Source organism: Balaenoptera physalus (assembly GCF_965194825.1).
Source record: "Balaenoptera physalus genome assembly, chromosome: 12".
Classification (NCBI taxonomy): Eukaryota; Metazoa; Chordata; class Mammalia; order Artiodactyla; family Balaenopteridae; genus Balaenoptera; species Balaenoptera physalus.
In genome coordinates this window covers 57,797,973-57,813,364 of record NC_138897.1, presented here as the reverse complement: position 1 = coordinate 57,813,364, position 15,392 = coordinate 57,797,973, and the positions used below count along the sequence as shown (strand labels likewise).

Genomic DNA, 15,392 nt, shown 5'->3' with positions numbered 1-15,392 from the left:
TATAAATATATATGCACCCAACATAGGAGCACCTCAATACATAAGGCAACTGCTAACAGCTATAAAAGAGGAAATCGACAGTAACACAATAATAGTGGGGGATTTTAACACTTCACTTACACCAATGGACAGATCATCCAAAATGAAAATAAATAAGGAAACAGAAGCTTTAAATGACACAATAGACCAGATAGATTTAATTGATATATATAGGACATTCCATCCAAAAACAGCAGATTACACATTCTTCTCAAGTGCGCACGGAACATTCTCCAGGATAGATCACATCTTGGGTCACAAATCAAACCTCAGTAAATTTAAGAAAATTGAAATCATACCAAGCATCTTTTCTGACCACAACGCTATGAGATTAGAAATGAATTACAGGGAAAAAAACGTAAAAAAGACAAACACATGGAGGCTAAACAATACGTTACTAAATAACCAAAAGATCACTGAAGAAATCAAAGAGGAAATAAAAAAATACCTAGAGACAAATGACAATGAAAACACGACGACCCAAAACCTATGGGATGCAGCAAAAGCGGTTCTAAGAGGGAAGTTTATAGCTATACAAGCCTACCTAAAGAAACAAGAAAAATCTCAAGTAAACAATCTAACCTTACACCTAAAGAAACTAGAGAAAGAAGAACAAACAAAACCCAAAGTTAGCAGAAGGAAAGAAATCATAAAGATCAGAGCAGAAATAAATGAGATAGAAACAAAGAAAACAATAGCAAAGATCAATAAAACTAAAAGTTGGTTCTTTGAGAAGATAAACAAAATTGATAAGCCATTAGCCAGACTCATCAAGAAAAAGAGGGAGAGGACTCAAATCAATAAAATCAGAAATGAAAAAGGAGAAGTTACAACAGACACTGCAGAAATACAAAACATCCTAAGAGACTACTATAAGCAACTTTATGCCAATAAAATGGACAACCTGGAAGAAATGGACAAATTCTTAGAAAGGTATAACCTTCCAAGACTGAATCAGGAAGAAACAGAAAATATGAACAGACCAATCACAAGTAATGAAATTGAAACTGTGATTAAAAATCTTCCAACAAACAAAAGTCCAGGACCAGATGGCTTCACAGGTGAATTCTATCAAACATTTAGAGAAGAGCTAACACCCATCCTTCTCAAACTCTTCCAAAAAATTGCAGAGGAAGGAACACTCCCAAACTCATTCTATGAGGCCACCATCACCCTGATACCAAAACCAGACAAAGACACTACAAAAAAAGAAAATTACAGACCAATATCACTGATGAATATAGATGCAAAAATCCTCAACAAAATACTAGCAAACAGAATCCAACAACACATTAAAAGGATCATACACCACGATCAAGTGGGATTTATCCCAGGGATGCAAGGATTCTTCAATATACGCAAATCAATCAATGTGATACACCATATTAACAAACTGAAGAATAAAAACCATATGATCATCTCAATAGATGCAGAAAAAGCTTTTGACAAAATTCAACACCCATTTATGATAAAAACTCTCCAGAAAGTGGGCATAGACGGAACCTACCTCAACATAATAAAGGCCATATATGACAAACCCACAGCAAACATCATTCTCAATGGTGAAAAACTGAAAGCATTTCCTCTAAGATCAGGAACGAGACAAGGATGTCCACTCTCACCACTATTATTCAACATAGTTCTGGAAGTCCTAGCCACGGCAATCAGAGAAGAAAAAGAAATAAAAGGAATACAAATTGGAAAAGAGGAAGTAAAACTGTCACTGTTTGCGGATGACATGATACTATACATAGAGAATCCTAAAACTGCCACCAGAAAACTGCTAGAGCTAATTAATGAATATAGTAAAGTTGCAGGATACAAAATTAATGCACAGAAATCTCTTGCATTCCTATACACTAATGATGAAAAATCTGAAAGAGAAATTATGGAAACACTCCCATTTACCATTGCAACAAAAAGAATAAAATACCTAGGAATAAACCTACCTAGGGAGACAAAAGACCTGTATGCAGAAAACTATAAGACACTGATGAAAGAAATTAAAGATGATACCAACAGATGGAGAGATATACCATGTTCTTGGATTGGAAGAATCAACATTGTGAAAATGAGTATACTACCCAAAGCAATCTACAGATTCAATGCAATCCCTATCAAATTACCAATGGCATTTTTTACGGAGCTAGAACAAATCATCTTAAAATTTGTATGGAGACACAAAAGACCCCGAATAGCCAAAGCAGTCTTGAGGCAAAAAAATGGAGCTGGAGGAATCAGACTCCCTGACTTCAGACTATACTACAAAGCTACAGTAATCAAGACAATATGGTACTGGCACAAAAACAGAAACATAGATCAATGGAACAAGATAGAAAGCCCAGAGATTAACCCACGCACCTATGGTCAACTAATCTATGACAAAGGAGGCAAAGATATACAATGGAGAAAAGACAGTCTCTTCAATAAGTGGTGCTGGGAAAACTGGACAGCTACATGTAAAACAATGAAATTAGAATACTCCCTAACACCATACACAAAAATAAACTCAAAATGGATTAGAGACCTAAATATAAGACTGGACACTATAAAACTCTTAGAGGAAAACATAGGAAGAACACTCTTTGACATAAGTCACAGCAAGATCTTTTTTGATCCACCTCCTAGAGTAATGGAAATAAAAACAAAAATAAACAAGTGGGACCTAATGAAACTTCAAAGCTTTTGCACAGCAAAGGAAACCATAAACAAGACGAAAAGACAACCCTCAGAATGGGAGAAAATATTTCCAAATGAATCAATGGACAACGGATTAATCTCCAAAATATATAAACAGCTCATTCAGCTCAATATCAAAGAAACAAACACCCCAATCCAAAAATGGGCAGAAGACCTAAATAGACATTTCTCCAAAGAAGACATACAGACGGCCACGAAGCACATGAAAAGCTGCTCAACATCACTAATTATTAGAGAAATGCAAATCAAAACTACAATGAGGTATCACCTCACTCCTGTTAGAATGGGGATCATCAGAAAATCTACAAACAACAAATGCTGGAGAGGGTGTGGAGAAAAGGGAACCCTCTTGCACTGTTGGTGGGAATGTAAATTGATACAGCCACTCTGGAGAACAATATGGAGGTTCCTTAAAAAACTAAAAATAGAATTACCATATGACCCAGCAATCCCACTACTGGGCATATACCCAGAGAAAACCGTAATTCAAAAAGACACATGCACCCGAATGTTCATTGCAGCACTATTTACAATAGCCAGGTCATGGAAGCAACCTAAATGCCCATCAACAGACGAATGGATAAAGAAGTTGTGGTACATATATACAATGGAATATTACTCAGCCATAAAAAGGAACGAAATTGAGTCATTTGTTGAGACGTGGATGGATCTAGAGACTGTCATACAGAGTGAAGTAAGTCAGAAAGAGAAAAACAAATATCATATATTAATGCATGTATGTGGAACCTAGAAAAATGGTACAGATGAGCCGGTTTGCAGGGCAGAAGTTGAGACACAGATGAAGAGAATGGACATATGGACACCAAGGGGGGAAAACTGCGGTGAGGTGGGGATGGTGGTGTGCTGAATTGGGCGATTGGGATTGACATGTATACACTGATATGTATAAAATTGATGCCTAATAAGAACCTGCAGTATAAAAAAACAAACAAAACAACTAATACTAAACTTTCATTGGGTTATTTGTATGGAAATATGTTAATATAAATGTTTCAGACATTACATGAAAAAAAAAAAAAAAAAAAAAGAAGACAGGGGTGGGAGTGTCAGGTGCCACCAAGCGGCCATCGAGGAGAGACCCGAAAATCGGTGTTGGGTTTTCTCATCAGGAATCCTTGGAGAAGCCAGCAGAGCACCTTGAAGTGTCACCGCAGGAGGAAAAAGGTGTGGATGGGAGGTTGTTAGGATCAAAGCCGGTAATTTATGTGGAAGTGCAGTCATTATTGTCCAAGGGTGGTTACCCGTGTCGGGAGTCCGGTATAACTTCATTCGCGTCATGGGAGCATTTTACAACCTGCCGTCACCAAATCCTGGAACCTGGGAAAAGATGTCGATTCTGCTGACATTGTTCTTGGCGTTGATGCTGATGGCTTGTGGAAGCCAATGGTAGAGGAGAATTTGGAGGAAATGCAAAGATGTGTTTGGTGAAAAGAAGAAAGGAAATCTTCTCAGCTGCGAGGAACAGCAAGTGGAAAGTGTCAGAGGCTGCAGGGAGCCGGGCGGGTGGGAAGTGAGGGTTTGCTGGTCTGAGGTGAGTGTCTGGCGTGAGGCGCAATGGCTCTGAAAGCCCGTGACTAAGGCCTTGGATCTGACCTGAAAGGCCACTGGGACCCACGGTAGGTTTCTGAGAAATAGAGTGACGTTATCAGAACAACATGGTATATGCAGCATCAAGGTACACGTTCCGGGCTTGGTCACCCAGTCTGCGACGGAAGTGACGGTGTTTGCTCTTGTCCCACAAACTCCACAAAGCATTTTTGGCGTGGGCGGCTGACACCACACTCAATTGCACATGCAAATACAGTAATTATGCCTGAAAAATCAGAGGTCAGCGGCAGGCCAGCAGAAGATTTGGCCTCTCTGCTTCCAGATTTTGAAATAGCAGATATGCACAACTCACTGTCTTCCACCGCCAAGACCTTGTTACACACGCTGGCCAGGATCTCATTTTACAATTTCCCTTCTTTTAAAGAGAAATCCCCACACAAAGGCGATTCTGGCCAACTAAGTGCCTTTCCCCCCAGCGTGTGGGTTGTCACAGGTCCCGCCCCGTCCCCAGGCTGCTCCCGTACCTGCCGGTCTCCTGGACCCGCCGCGTCCACGCCACAGAGGAACACCACCACGCAGACGATGCCAGGATTTCCTTAGGAGAAACGTTTTGGGAGAGGAGGATATCACGGAGTCCTGAATCTAATATGGCACAACAATCTTAAATATTCCAGACAGGAAAAGTTTTTTGTCAAAGCTTCTGACAGTTTAAACTTTAAAGCTTCAGCAAAACTTTTAAACTTTTAAACTTTGAACCTGTTTGAACCTCTCATGATTTATGAATTATTAAATGTACCACTGAAAATCATGGACTTTAACCAGTAAAGCTTTCTGCTTAAAAGCAACTGAGAAGATGGTGACTGTGGGAAAAGCAGAGGGAAGAGAGGGCCATGGGGTTTTTATCCCAGGGATACTCCTCTCGGTTGTGTAAAACCTAAACCCAGAAAATAGTTAGGCCATAAAAGGCTCAGACCAAGGCATACAATGGAGGAGAGAGAGCAAAAAGGAAAATGTAAACTGTCTGAAAATAGTTACATAAGTATATCTAAATAAGAGTTGAGCTAATATGTACATACACTATACATTTTATATATTGGTGGTGAAATATACACAACATAAAAGTCACCCCACGTTAACCACTTTTAAGTACACAGTTCTGTGGCATTAAGTGCATTCACAATGTTGTGCGGCCATCACCAGAATCCATGTCCAGAAATTTTTCATCTTCCCAGACCAAAACTCTGACCCCCCCCTTAAACACTAACTCCCCTTTCCTCCCTCCCAAGCCCTGCTAACTTCTGTCCTAGGAATCTGAATATTCCAGGTACATCATATAAATGGAATTTATACACACACAAATATTGTATGATTCCACTTACATGAGGTACTTGGAACAGACAATATAATATATATGTATATATATTGCTACATTTATAACATAATAATAAGCATGAGGAGGGTATAAGTCAAGGAAAAAGTTGAGGTTTTCCATGCATTACAGACAGAATTAAAAGGCAAGCCAAGTGAGTTCAGATAGAAAAAGAAGTTGGTTGTAATTTATGCTCCCAGAGGGCACAATTCATTTCAATCCCCAGGAGTCCGAATCCCAGTCAAAATGTCTGGGCTGAGTTGAGCCCTGTGACAGCCGGGTCTTGGGGACTCTGGAGGGATGACGGCGGCGGCCAGGCTGGACTGAGGAGGAGTCCGTGGAGCATGAGGCTGCCTGGAGCCCAGGCTCGTGTACGGCACCCCCTGCTCCCAGCGCAGAGACTTGCTTACTTCCTGTTAGTGTGTTTCCAGGGACTTAGTAACCAGTTCATAGCAACTGCCCTCGCCTCACAGCATCAACTGTAAACTCTTTTATTTCCCATTATTGTAATGATCGCTTTATATAATTTTATGTCTTTTAAAGAAGTTGGGAGGAGAAAGTACATATTTATCAATTTGTTATATTGGCTTTCTTATTTACGTCATGTAGCTCTCGTCATTTGTGTCTGTGGGTTTGAGTGACTGTCTGGTATTTTCTTACTCCGGTTCGGCTTCCCCCCGCAGCCTGCCCCTCTCCGCCCAGCAAGTGTGAGCTCTGCACACATCTTAGCAGCCCCCAGCAGAGCAGGCGAATTTAGGAATTACCTAAAGACTCTGTACAGCCACAGCTTTCACACATTTGACCCAGGCAGGCGTGGTGCCACCAGGAGGTGCAGCCCGAGAGCTGGCTGACAAATTAGCAGGGATTTGTTCCTTTAATAACTTCCATTGTTACCAAGATGAGCTCGAGCCCTCAAAAGTCTGGGGCGAGGAAAGGTACATCTCATGAGGAAGAAAGGAGCGAAGGCAGGACTGCTAAATGGGTGGGCGCTCCCACGTGGCACAAGGGCACGAGGTCCCCAGGAGGGAAGAGGGCGGGACCCTGAAAGGGGAAGGGTGGGGCGGTAGCGGCAAACCGCTTGCGTCACCATTTGCCAAGTGCTGCCCTTTACTTTACCTCTTGGAGAAAGCCTGTCTCCAGGACGTTGGTCTGTCGGGGAGGGTGAACAGATTTGCCCAGAGTTGCCTAAGTGATCCCTGCATCTACCCGGTTCCCCCGTCCTGGGGTAAATGTGCACACTCTCTGATGACTGAATTTCTGCGACAGCTGCAGGTTCCCGCTGGGATTCTGGCAATGGCCCAAAAGGTAGGAGGAGGACCGGGCCGGGCAGGGTTCCTGCTCCTCCTACCGCACCAGCTGGCAGAGGGCAGACCCCGACCACCAGCAGGTGGGGTCCACGGAGCCCCAGAAAATTGGACTGAGCTGTGCGAGCACCTCCTGCTCGTGGTAGAGTGGGGCAGGGTGAGAGGAGAGGTGCCCCAGGATGGACGCTCAGGGGACCACTCACTCCTCCTGCCTGTGCCACCATCATGGAGCCGCTTCCTCAACAGGAGAATTTTCCTTTCTTCTCTGGTGGTGGCTTTCCTAAATCTAACGGAGGTTTTGTTCCATGACGGATCTCTCAAGGATCTTTGTGCCAAGGGCAGCATACACGTTCCTGGGTTTAGCGGGTGGCCCCGCTGGCCGGACGTCCCTGAGATGTGTCTTACAGTCTGTTGCTTAACTCTGTCCCCACCCCAGGAGAGGGGCACCCACCCCCTCCACGTTCCCCAGTTGCCAGAGAGTGAGCTGCAGCTCCCTCCCCTTCTCTGACTCCCCACCCCCAAGCCCAGGCATCATGGTCACAGGACACTGGAGAGAATGAGAACAAGATGAAAAAGAGGGCAAGATGCCACAGGACACTGAATGGAACTTGAGCAGCCTGGACTTTTAAATATGGATTAATGTCAACAACCAGAGCATCTGAACTGAGAAAGAGGAAGGAGGAAAGGCATCCCTGAGGTCTGCAAAGGGGAAAGGTTTGGACGAGGGAGCCCTAGTTACCGTCCCACCATTTGTTGACTGCTGTGTAGCGACCGAGCGCTGGCTACATATTTTATTTATTTATTTTATTATTTATTCTCTTTTTTTTTCTTCAGAAAGCATTTTATTAAATCAGAACAAATATTCAGGCACAAAAATACATCAGTTTATTTATTCTCTTTTAATCTTGGGGGAATTCTGGAGCCAGACTGCCTGGGTTTAAACTCTGGTTCCATCACTTACTTCCTATGTGACCTTAGACAACTGTCATAAATAAAATACTTTCTGATTCAATGTCCTTGGTTGTAAAATAGAGATAATAATAATACCTAGCTCACAGGGTTGTTCTGAGGATTCACTGAGACAATATTCGTAAATCTTTTAGAACGGTGCCTCCTGCACAGTAAATGACATTTAAGTGTTGGATATATATGTCCATCCGTGTGGATAAAGAAACTGAAGCTCAGAAAGGTTAAGTAATTTGCCAGAGGTTGCCCAGCCAAGATTTGAACCTAAGCCTATCTGGCCATTTCGCTTGTGGTCACCTTAGCGAACAGGAAGGAATGTTTTCAGAAATAGGATTCTTTCTCTGAGATGATGATGGTGAAGACAAATGCTTAACATTGAGCTAGGTGCCTTATATACATTATTTAATTTAATTCTTTTTATGGCCCTTTTTGTTATATATCATCTTCTCCACATACCTTGTTGAATGATATCCCTCTGAAATTCATGTCTACCCAGAACCTCAAAATGTGATCTTATATTGGAATAAAGGGTCTTTGCAGATGTGACTAATTAAGATGAGGTCACACTGGATCAGGGTGGGCCCTAAATCCACTGACGGGTATCCTTATAAGAAGCCCATAAAAAGACACAGAGACACATGGGAAGAATGCCAGGTGAGACAGGGACAGAGGCAGTGACAAACCAAAGAACACCAAGGAATGTGGCAGCACCAGAAGCTGGAAGAGGCAGGATACTCCTTCCCCAGAGCCTTCAGAGGGCGCATGGCCTGTTGCCTCCTTCCAGGGTACAGAACTGTGAGATTTCTGTGGTTTTAAGGCCCCCAGTTTGTGGTTCTTTGCTACAGCAAAGTAGTCCCTGCGGGACTCATACACTCCAAGTTGACACTTGAGAACCTGAGGCTCAGGAAGCCACGGGATTTGCCTAAGGTCAGTGCACTAGTGGCAGCAGACCTGGGACTTGAACTTGGGTCTGTCTGCCTCCCTGCACCACTCTGACATCCTCCAGCGAGAGCCAGCGTCAGCATTAGGGCTCACCGTCCTGTGCGCCTGCCCAGCACCGTGGAGCCTGGTCTCTCCTGCACTCGATCCTGTGGTCCAGACAACGAACCGCAGGTCGCTCAGAGCACCGGCTGGAAGGAACTGAGAATAGCAGCCACAACTCCCACATTACTTGGGGGAGAAAAACCACCAAAACCTTTGGAGAGAACTTCTCAGTGAAGCAGGTATTAACTTAGAGGGTTTTCTTAAGTACGAGGTATATAGACATTTATTTCAGAATAAAGTTTTAGCCCCGGGGAATTACTTTCTCTCGCCAGTGCGCAGAATCAGATTAGTGAGCATTCCTGGCTCGTGACTCTTTATCATCTTCGGTTCATGCACGACTTTGCTGCTTACTTATTCCCTCCATAACGAACACCCATGAAGCCACCAGTAAACCCCAGGACGAGAATATTGACAGTAATTCACAGCAATCTATATTCTCCTCCTTGTCTTCCCCCCTCCCTCCTTGTAAATAACCACCCTCTTGAACTGTGTCTTTATTATTTCTCTTTAAAATAAATCCTCCTGTCAGATGTGCATATGTGGCCTGGCCATTTCTTCAGCCTTGACTTTTCCTCCCCTCCCTCCTTCACTGCACACCAGGCACAGGGGCCTCCTTCCTGTCCCTCAAACATGCCGAACACACTTCCACCCCAGGGTCTTGGTACTCACCCTTCCCCATTCTTCTCCCCATGCCGGGAATCCCTATTCACCTGCGTCCAGGCCCAAATGTCACCTCTCAGAGTTACTGTCTCTGACCCCTGCCATCTAAAATAGTGAACCCTTCACCCCCATCTCCTCACTCTGCTTTACTTTTCCCCTTAGTACTTGTCACTGGCTGACATTATATAGTTATGCATTTGGTTATATGGTTAAGTATTTGGTTATTATCCCACTATAATATAAACTTCAGAAAACAGTGGGGGGTTTTTTTCTGTTTTGTTCATTTCTGTTGCCCTAGTGCTGGGCATATCGTAGGTGCTCAATAAATCAATTCAGTTCTTCTAATAAACCAGCATCTCTTCTGGTAATAAACCAGCCCCTACATTCCAGGAAATGTGCTAGGATACACAGCTGGACAGAGTTCTGTCCTTGCTCTTCAGGAGTTTACCGTTTAATGGAGACACTGAAATATGAGCATTAATTCTGCAACATGATCAGGGTTTGCACAAATTGCTACAAGAGTTATGGTGGTACTGGAGGACTTCCTGGAGGAGATGGCATTTGAGCTGAGACTTGAAGGATGAGTAGACTTCATGTTCAGGAGATAAAAGTTAGGTGTGGCCTTGTGGGAAGAGGCAATAGTACAGGCAAAGGCACAGAGGTGCTAAAGAGCCTATAGGCACTTCTGCTTGGCAGGGCAGAGGTACAGGAGAAATGAGGCTGGAAATGAAGGCAGAGGCCAGATCACGCAAGGCTGGCTGTGCAACACGATATAGTCTGCACGTTCTCCTGCTTAGACCTGGGGAAGCATCAAGGGATTTGAAACAGAGGAACAACAGGATCTGGTTTGCATTTTGGACAGTTCACTGTTTGCTTCCCTGTGAAGATTGGATTGGAAGGAGCGGAGGATGAGGCAGGGAGAGTGCTGGGAAGGCTGTCACAGGTGGGCAGGAATCCAGGCAAGAAGCAGGAAGCAGACCAGGGGCCATCGATCACTGAGTGGACTCTGGTGGAGGTGGAGGGTGTGAGGGGTGCGTGTGCAGTGCTACCAAGTTCAGTTGTCCATGTTCTGGGTTTGGGGTCTCTGTGGGGAACCCAGGGCTACCCTGGTGGTGCCGCTCTGCTTTGTTATTCTTCAGGCAGAGTATTCGTGAGTGCTGTTTGGTAAGGAGGACTTTACAATTACGACCTCATTTTTATTAGCAAACCTTCAAGGGACGCTGTTGTTAGAGCTTGTGTCTGAGTGACTGAACGTCACAGACTGAAATTTAGACTTTTAATCCATTTGGGAAAGACTGCTGTGTGACCTTGGGCACTCTCCTTACCTCCCAGGACTCCACTTCCAGGACAGGGGAGGGTGACACCCACTAAGGTTCTATGACTCACTGCTGTTCCAGACACCACGCTGCATTCTCAGGAGGTGGGGATTTGAAGGCGGGCACGGTTTCTTGTCAGTTTCTTCCTCTTTGAATTAAGCTTTGCAAGAGTCTTGGGGGCTACCTGTACTCCAGTTTCTTCATCCTGGCTTGGTAACCGGTGGGTGTGGACTCGGTAGCCCAAATGGCTCACTGAGTAACGTTTCCTGGGTCCTTGTAAGCGCGAGGCACTGTGCGCCCGCTGACTGCATCCTCGGATTGTCCCATTCCCTTGCTCATCTTTGCTGGCCCCTCCAGCAGGCCTCGCTGCAGACCCCCTGATTGGAGACAAAGGCGTGACTTGCAGAGAAACAAGGGTCAATCTTGAGGCGTAACTGACCAGTGTACGAGGACAACAGAGGCTGTGCTCCAGATTAGGTTTCTTCTCGAGCCTATCAGGTCATCTGATAGCTCATTCAGCCCTCAGGCGCCCTTGCTATTTGTACAATTGCAGTTCTTTTTTAGAAGGGACCCAAACCAAGGCTTAATCCTGCGGCATTTTTACACACACAAGGGCTTTTTGTTCCAAGCTTTCCCGCATGCAAATAATGATTTCGAAGCAGTTAAACAAATCTCCTGGCAACACACTGAGGCCCGTGCCTGGCTCTGTATTTTGCAAAGGGAGCAGGGGATCAGGGGAAACCAAAGGAAATGTTTCATTGTTAGGGGGGCGATTCTGGCCAGGTTCTTCTGGGCAGGTGGATGACCCCTGACTTCAACCTCAACCCCTCTCCCAGGAAGGGGAAATGCTGGGATTGGCAGGAAGAGGGGATGAGGCTGGAGATGAAGGTAGCGAGGGGGGGGCTTTGGTCAACACTGTCGCTTTTTGAGGGAGGGGAGGAAGCGGGAAAATGCATTCTCTGCTGACTCGCAGAGAGAACTGACTGTCTGGCCATTTCCCTCATGATCATGGACATTCTCCTCCGTGAATAAACAGAGAAGGAGACAAAGCAGAAAGAAGACTTCTAAGTAATTCCAGTGAGCTGCGTCTCCAGCCAGAGCCAGCACATTTCAAAGACACCACGATGGCCTGTCAGCCGCAGTGTTTCTCTTGGTCCGAGGTAAAATATGATACGGAGGGATGAGGCGAAAGTGTTGGAAGGAGAGGATGAGAACTCGAAGCCAAGGAAACAAAGGTGGAGGAGGAGGAGTGATACTCCAGCAGGGAGACGGGCTCGGGGAATAGGGGGACAATTCTGGCCTGAACCTAGAAGGTAAAAATGTCATAACAGGCGAGCAGATGTCCTCTGGCCGAGAGATCAAAGCTGTTGCACTTGGAAAGTGGTCACGATCCATTTTAAAAGGCGGCCATCCTCCAAATGGATGTGCAGTAACCAGTGAGTGTGATGGCAAGAAGTACTTGGGTGGAAATCCTCAAAATCCATGAATTATGGAACTTTCTTCCTTTTCCTAGGAGATTAGTAATGGGTGGGGCAAGGATGGAGGCCAAAGGGATCTAAGGATCACAGGCGAGGAGTCCCCAGGGCTTCCGAATGGAAGCTGGGGTTATGTCTCGGACATGGTTGTTGATACTTGCACAGGTAGTGCTTACTCAGCACTAGTTCTGTACGTTCAGAGTCCCAAGATCAAAGGATGGAGGACGGGGCTTTCTGCCAAAAAAAGTAGCCCATAAAATGGTTTATTAAGCCCAGAGAAATGAGCTTTGGCAAGAACACTCTCTTACACGTGCAGAAAAAGTGATCAAGGTAAGGAAGCCAGTAAAAATCTCTAGCAGCTAGAATGGTGGACGGTTTTCAACCTAGATGAAAAGAAAGAACAGTCATCATGATGACAACCACAGTCAAGTGACATTTCTAGCAATGAGGGATCATGACTTCAGGCCATTTCCTCAAGGAAAGTTGGTTGTGGTTTGGGAAGTTTTGGCTTTTCTGGGGCTGCTCTCTGAACAGCGGGGCTGTTGATGGATTTGTAATGACTGAGGCCTGGTGGCAGCACCACGATTAGGGAACAACTCAGAAACCAGTGGGAAAGGCTGGGTCTCAAGGTGGGTACAGTCCTGCCTGACCCCCTCCCTCTCCTCCCCTCATCTGTCCTGGTTTTTCTGACAGTCAAAAGCAACCTTCTGCCGAAGCTTAGCTGATGGGTTTGGGGATGTCATCTGTTTGCGGTCAGGGGTGTTGAGTAGAGTTCAGTTGCACCTGTGCCAGTCTTACTGAGGTGTTTCTAAATGACAGGTGAGCCGGCACCTGTTGGGGGATGGAAACACAGAAAGGAGATTGGGAACTGACGGTGTGGGCCGTGTAACTCTAAGGAGGGGTCTCAGGGAGCAAAGGAGGCTGAAGTGATTTTCAGAAACGCAACAAAACCAAAAGGTGCATTTAAAGAAAAGAAGTGGAATCCACCTCTCAGAGGACAGTAACCTAGTTCGTTGGCTCCGTTTATGAAGCCCTCAGGGTCTCTACCTTCCTGCCCACACCGTCCTGCTTCTGCACCGCCCTCGGTACAAGACTGCCTGCAATTCCCCAAGTGGACTGTAGGAGGCAGACTCTCAGAGGCCCCGATGATCCCCACCACCTGGTAGAATCCCATCCCCTTGAGCATGCGCTGGCCTAGCAGCTTGCTTCTAATTATGATAAAGGTGATGAGATATGTCACTTCTGTCTCGCTGGCAGACTCTCTATTGCCCTCCTGGTTTGTACGTTTCAGTGGGGTCACTGGCCATGTTGGAAAAGACCATGTGAAGAGGAACTGAAGGCGACAACCAGCCAGAAACTGAGGCTCACAGTCCAAAAACCCCCAAAGAACAGAAATCTGCCAACAGCCATGTGAGCTTGGAAATGGATCCTTCCTTGGAGCTGGGTTGCTGCCTGTGAGAGGCGGTCACAGGAGAGAAACCCCCTAAGCTGAGCGCAGACTGCTGCCCCACAGACATGGTGAGATAATAAATGTGTGTTGTTTAAAGCCACCGAGTTTGCGGGTAATTTGTTAGGCAGCAATAGATATTAATAAAGAGTCCTTGAAATTTCATAAAAGTGAAGTGGTGTAAAGCGAACTTCCGAAAAGCAGGGGGTACCTGTATTAGGGGATGGATGAATGAACAGTGGATGAAATGAGTGTGTGAAGGAATGCATGACGACAAAAGATGCGCAGCTCAATTTGGGGCATTTTGGTGTGGGATGCAGGAGAAAGGTTCTTACGGGTTCCCTGTTGAGTGGCTCAAGGAGCCTCCTCAGAGCTGGAGAGGGCTTGATGTGAGCTGCAGGCTGGGGCCAATGCAAGAGCGTCTGGGGTGCAGAGAGGACCAGCCCTACTCCGAGGGCTTAGGAGGCGATGGTGGAAGGGTCCAGCCAAGGCTGGAGGTGAGTGGCAGGGGTTGCCAGGAAGCAAACAAGGTGGGAAGGTGACCCTTGCCCCACAGGCTTTGGGAAAGACCAGAGACAGAGCGAGAGAGGGGAAGATATGGCAGGTGCCCCTGGAAGGAGGTTTAATGCTCAGATGCAAGCCCAGCTCATTACGTAATGCAGGCTTATGCTTGGGACGCAGTTCAGTGCCATGAGATTGATGTTGTGCCCCTGGTTTAAAAATTCTTTTAAAATTTTACATGCTATAATATGTTTGCTTGCTTATTGCTCGGGGCACACAACACATCATCTTGTTTAATGCTGCAGCTGTGGATTTAGCGGAGTGGAAGGTTTGTGGTTGGTGTTCATTTAGAATGTGCTGAACAGCCGGTTTCCGGACCCAACCAGGAAAAAGAGCTGCTCAAAGAAAGTCTGAAAGCTCATGACACAAAAGCTTCAGACCTAGGAATGAGGAGGGCCTCACCCACCACCAGCAAGAAAGCGGTGAGCTCAGGGGGCTCACAGGAGGGATTCAGAAATAAAAGCACATCCCTTGACTACTGAAGCCTCTGGTTTAGAACCTGGGCAACTGACAACACACTGGCCTGGATTTGGGCTCCCTTTTGAAATATAGACAGCAGCAGGATCCTTAGGGTCTCAAGATTTCAATGAAGTGCCACTGATGTAGCCACACAGGCTGCCACTGAAGGGTCCTGGAGGCTGGGGAGTTAATAGAGTTCAGAAGCTCACTGCACTGTGGTCAAACAGCACCAGAGTTACAGTTTTCTTGCAGAGCATGAAGTTGAGTTTTCATATTTGGAAAAATGGCCGAGGTTATTCCTACAGAGTGAAAAAGCTAAACTTTGCCATGGGAGAATCACCTTCCTGCTCAAGATACTTCCTCACCCAGACTATTGCAACATTCTTCATTGAAGAAGACAGTACTTGAGCTTCTCAGAAAGGAATAATTAAATTTGTACCCAACGTAGAACACAAGCTAAAGAAGGACCATTTGAATGACATT

At 45.5% G+C, this 15,392-nt stretch overlaps 1 long non-coding RNA gene across 2 annotated transcripts; it reads left to right on the top strand.

The window, feature by feature from the left end:
* Window positions 1–6,621: 6,621 nt before the first annotated feature.
* Window positions 6,622–15,373, top strand: LOC309639894. Of its 2 annotated transcripts, XR_014251910.1 has the most exons (3): window positions 6,622–6,982; window positions 7,418–12,127; window positions 13,734–15,373. It is a non-coding gene; the product is annotated as an uncharacterized lncRNA (long non-coding RNA). The 2 variants fall into 2 exon arrangements; XR_014251911.1 differs by having other exon boundaries at window positions 7,418–15,373.
* The last annotated feature ends 19 nt before the right edge of the window (window positions 15,374–15,392 follow it).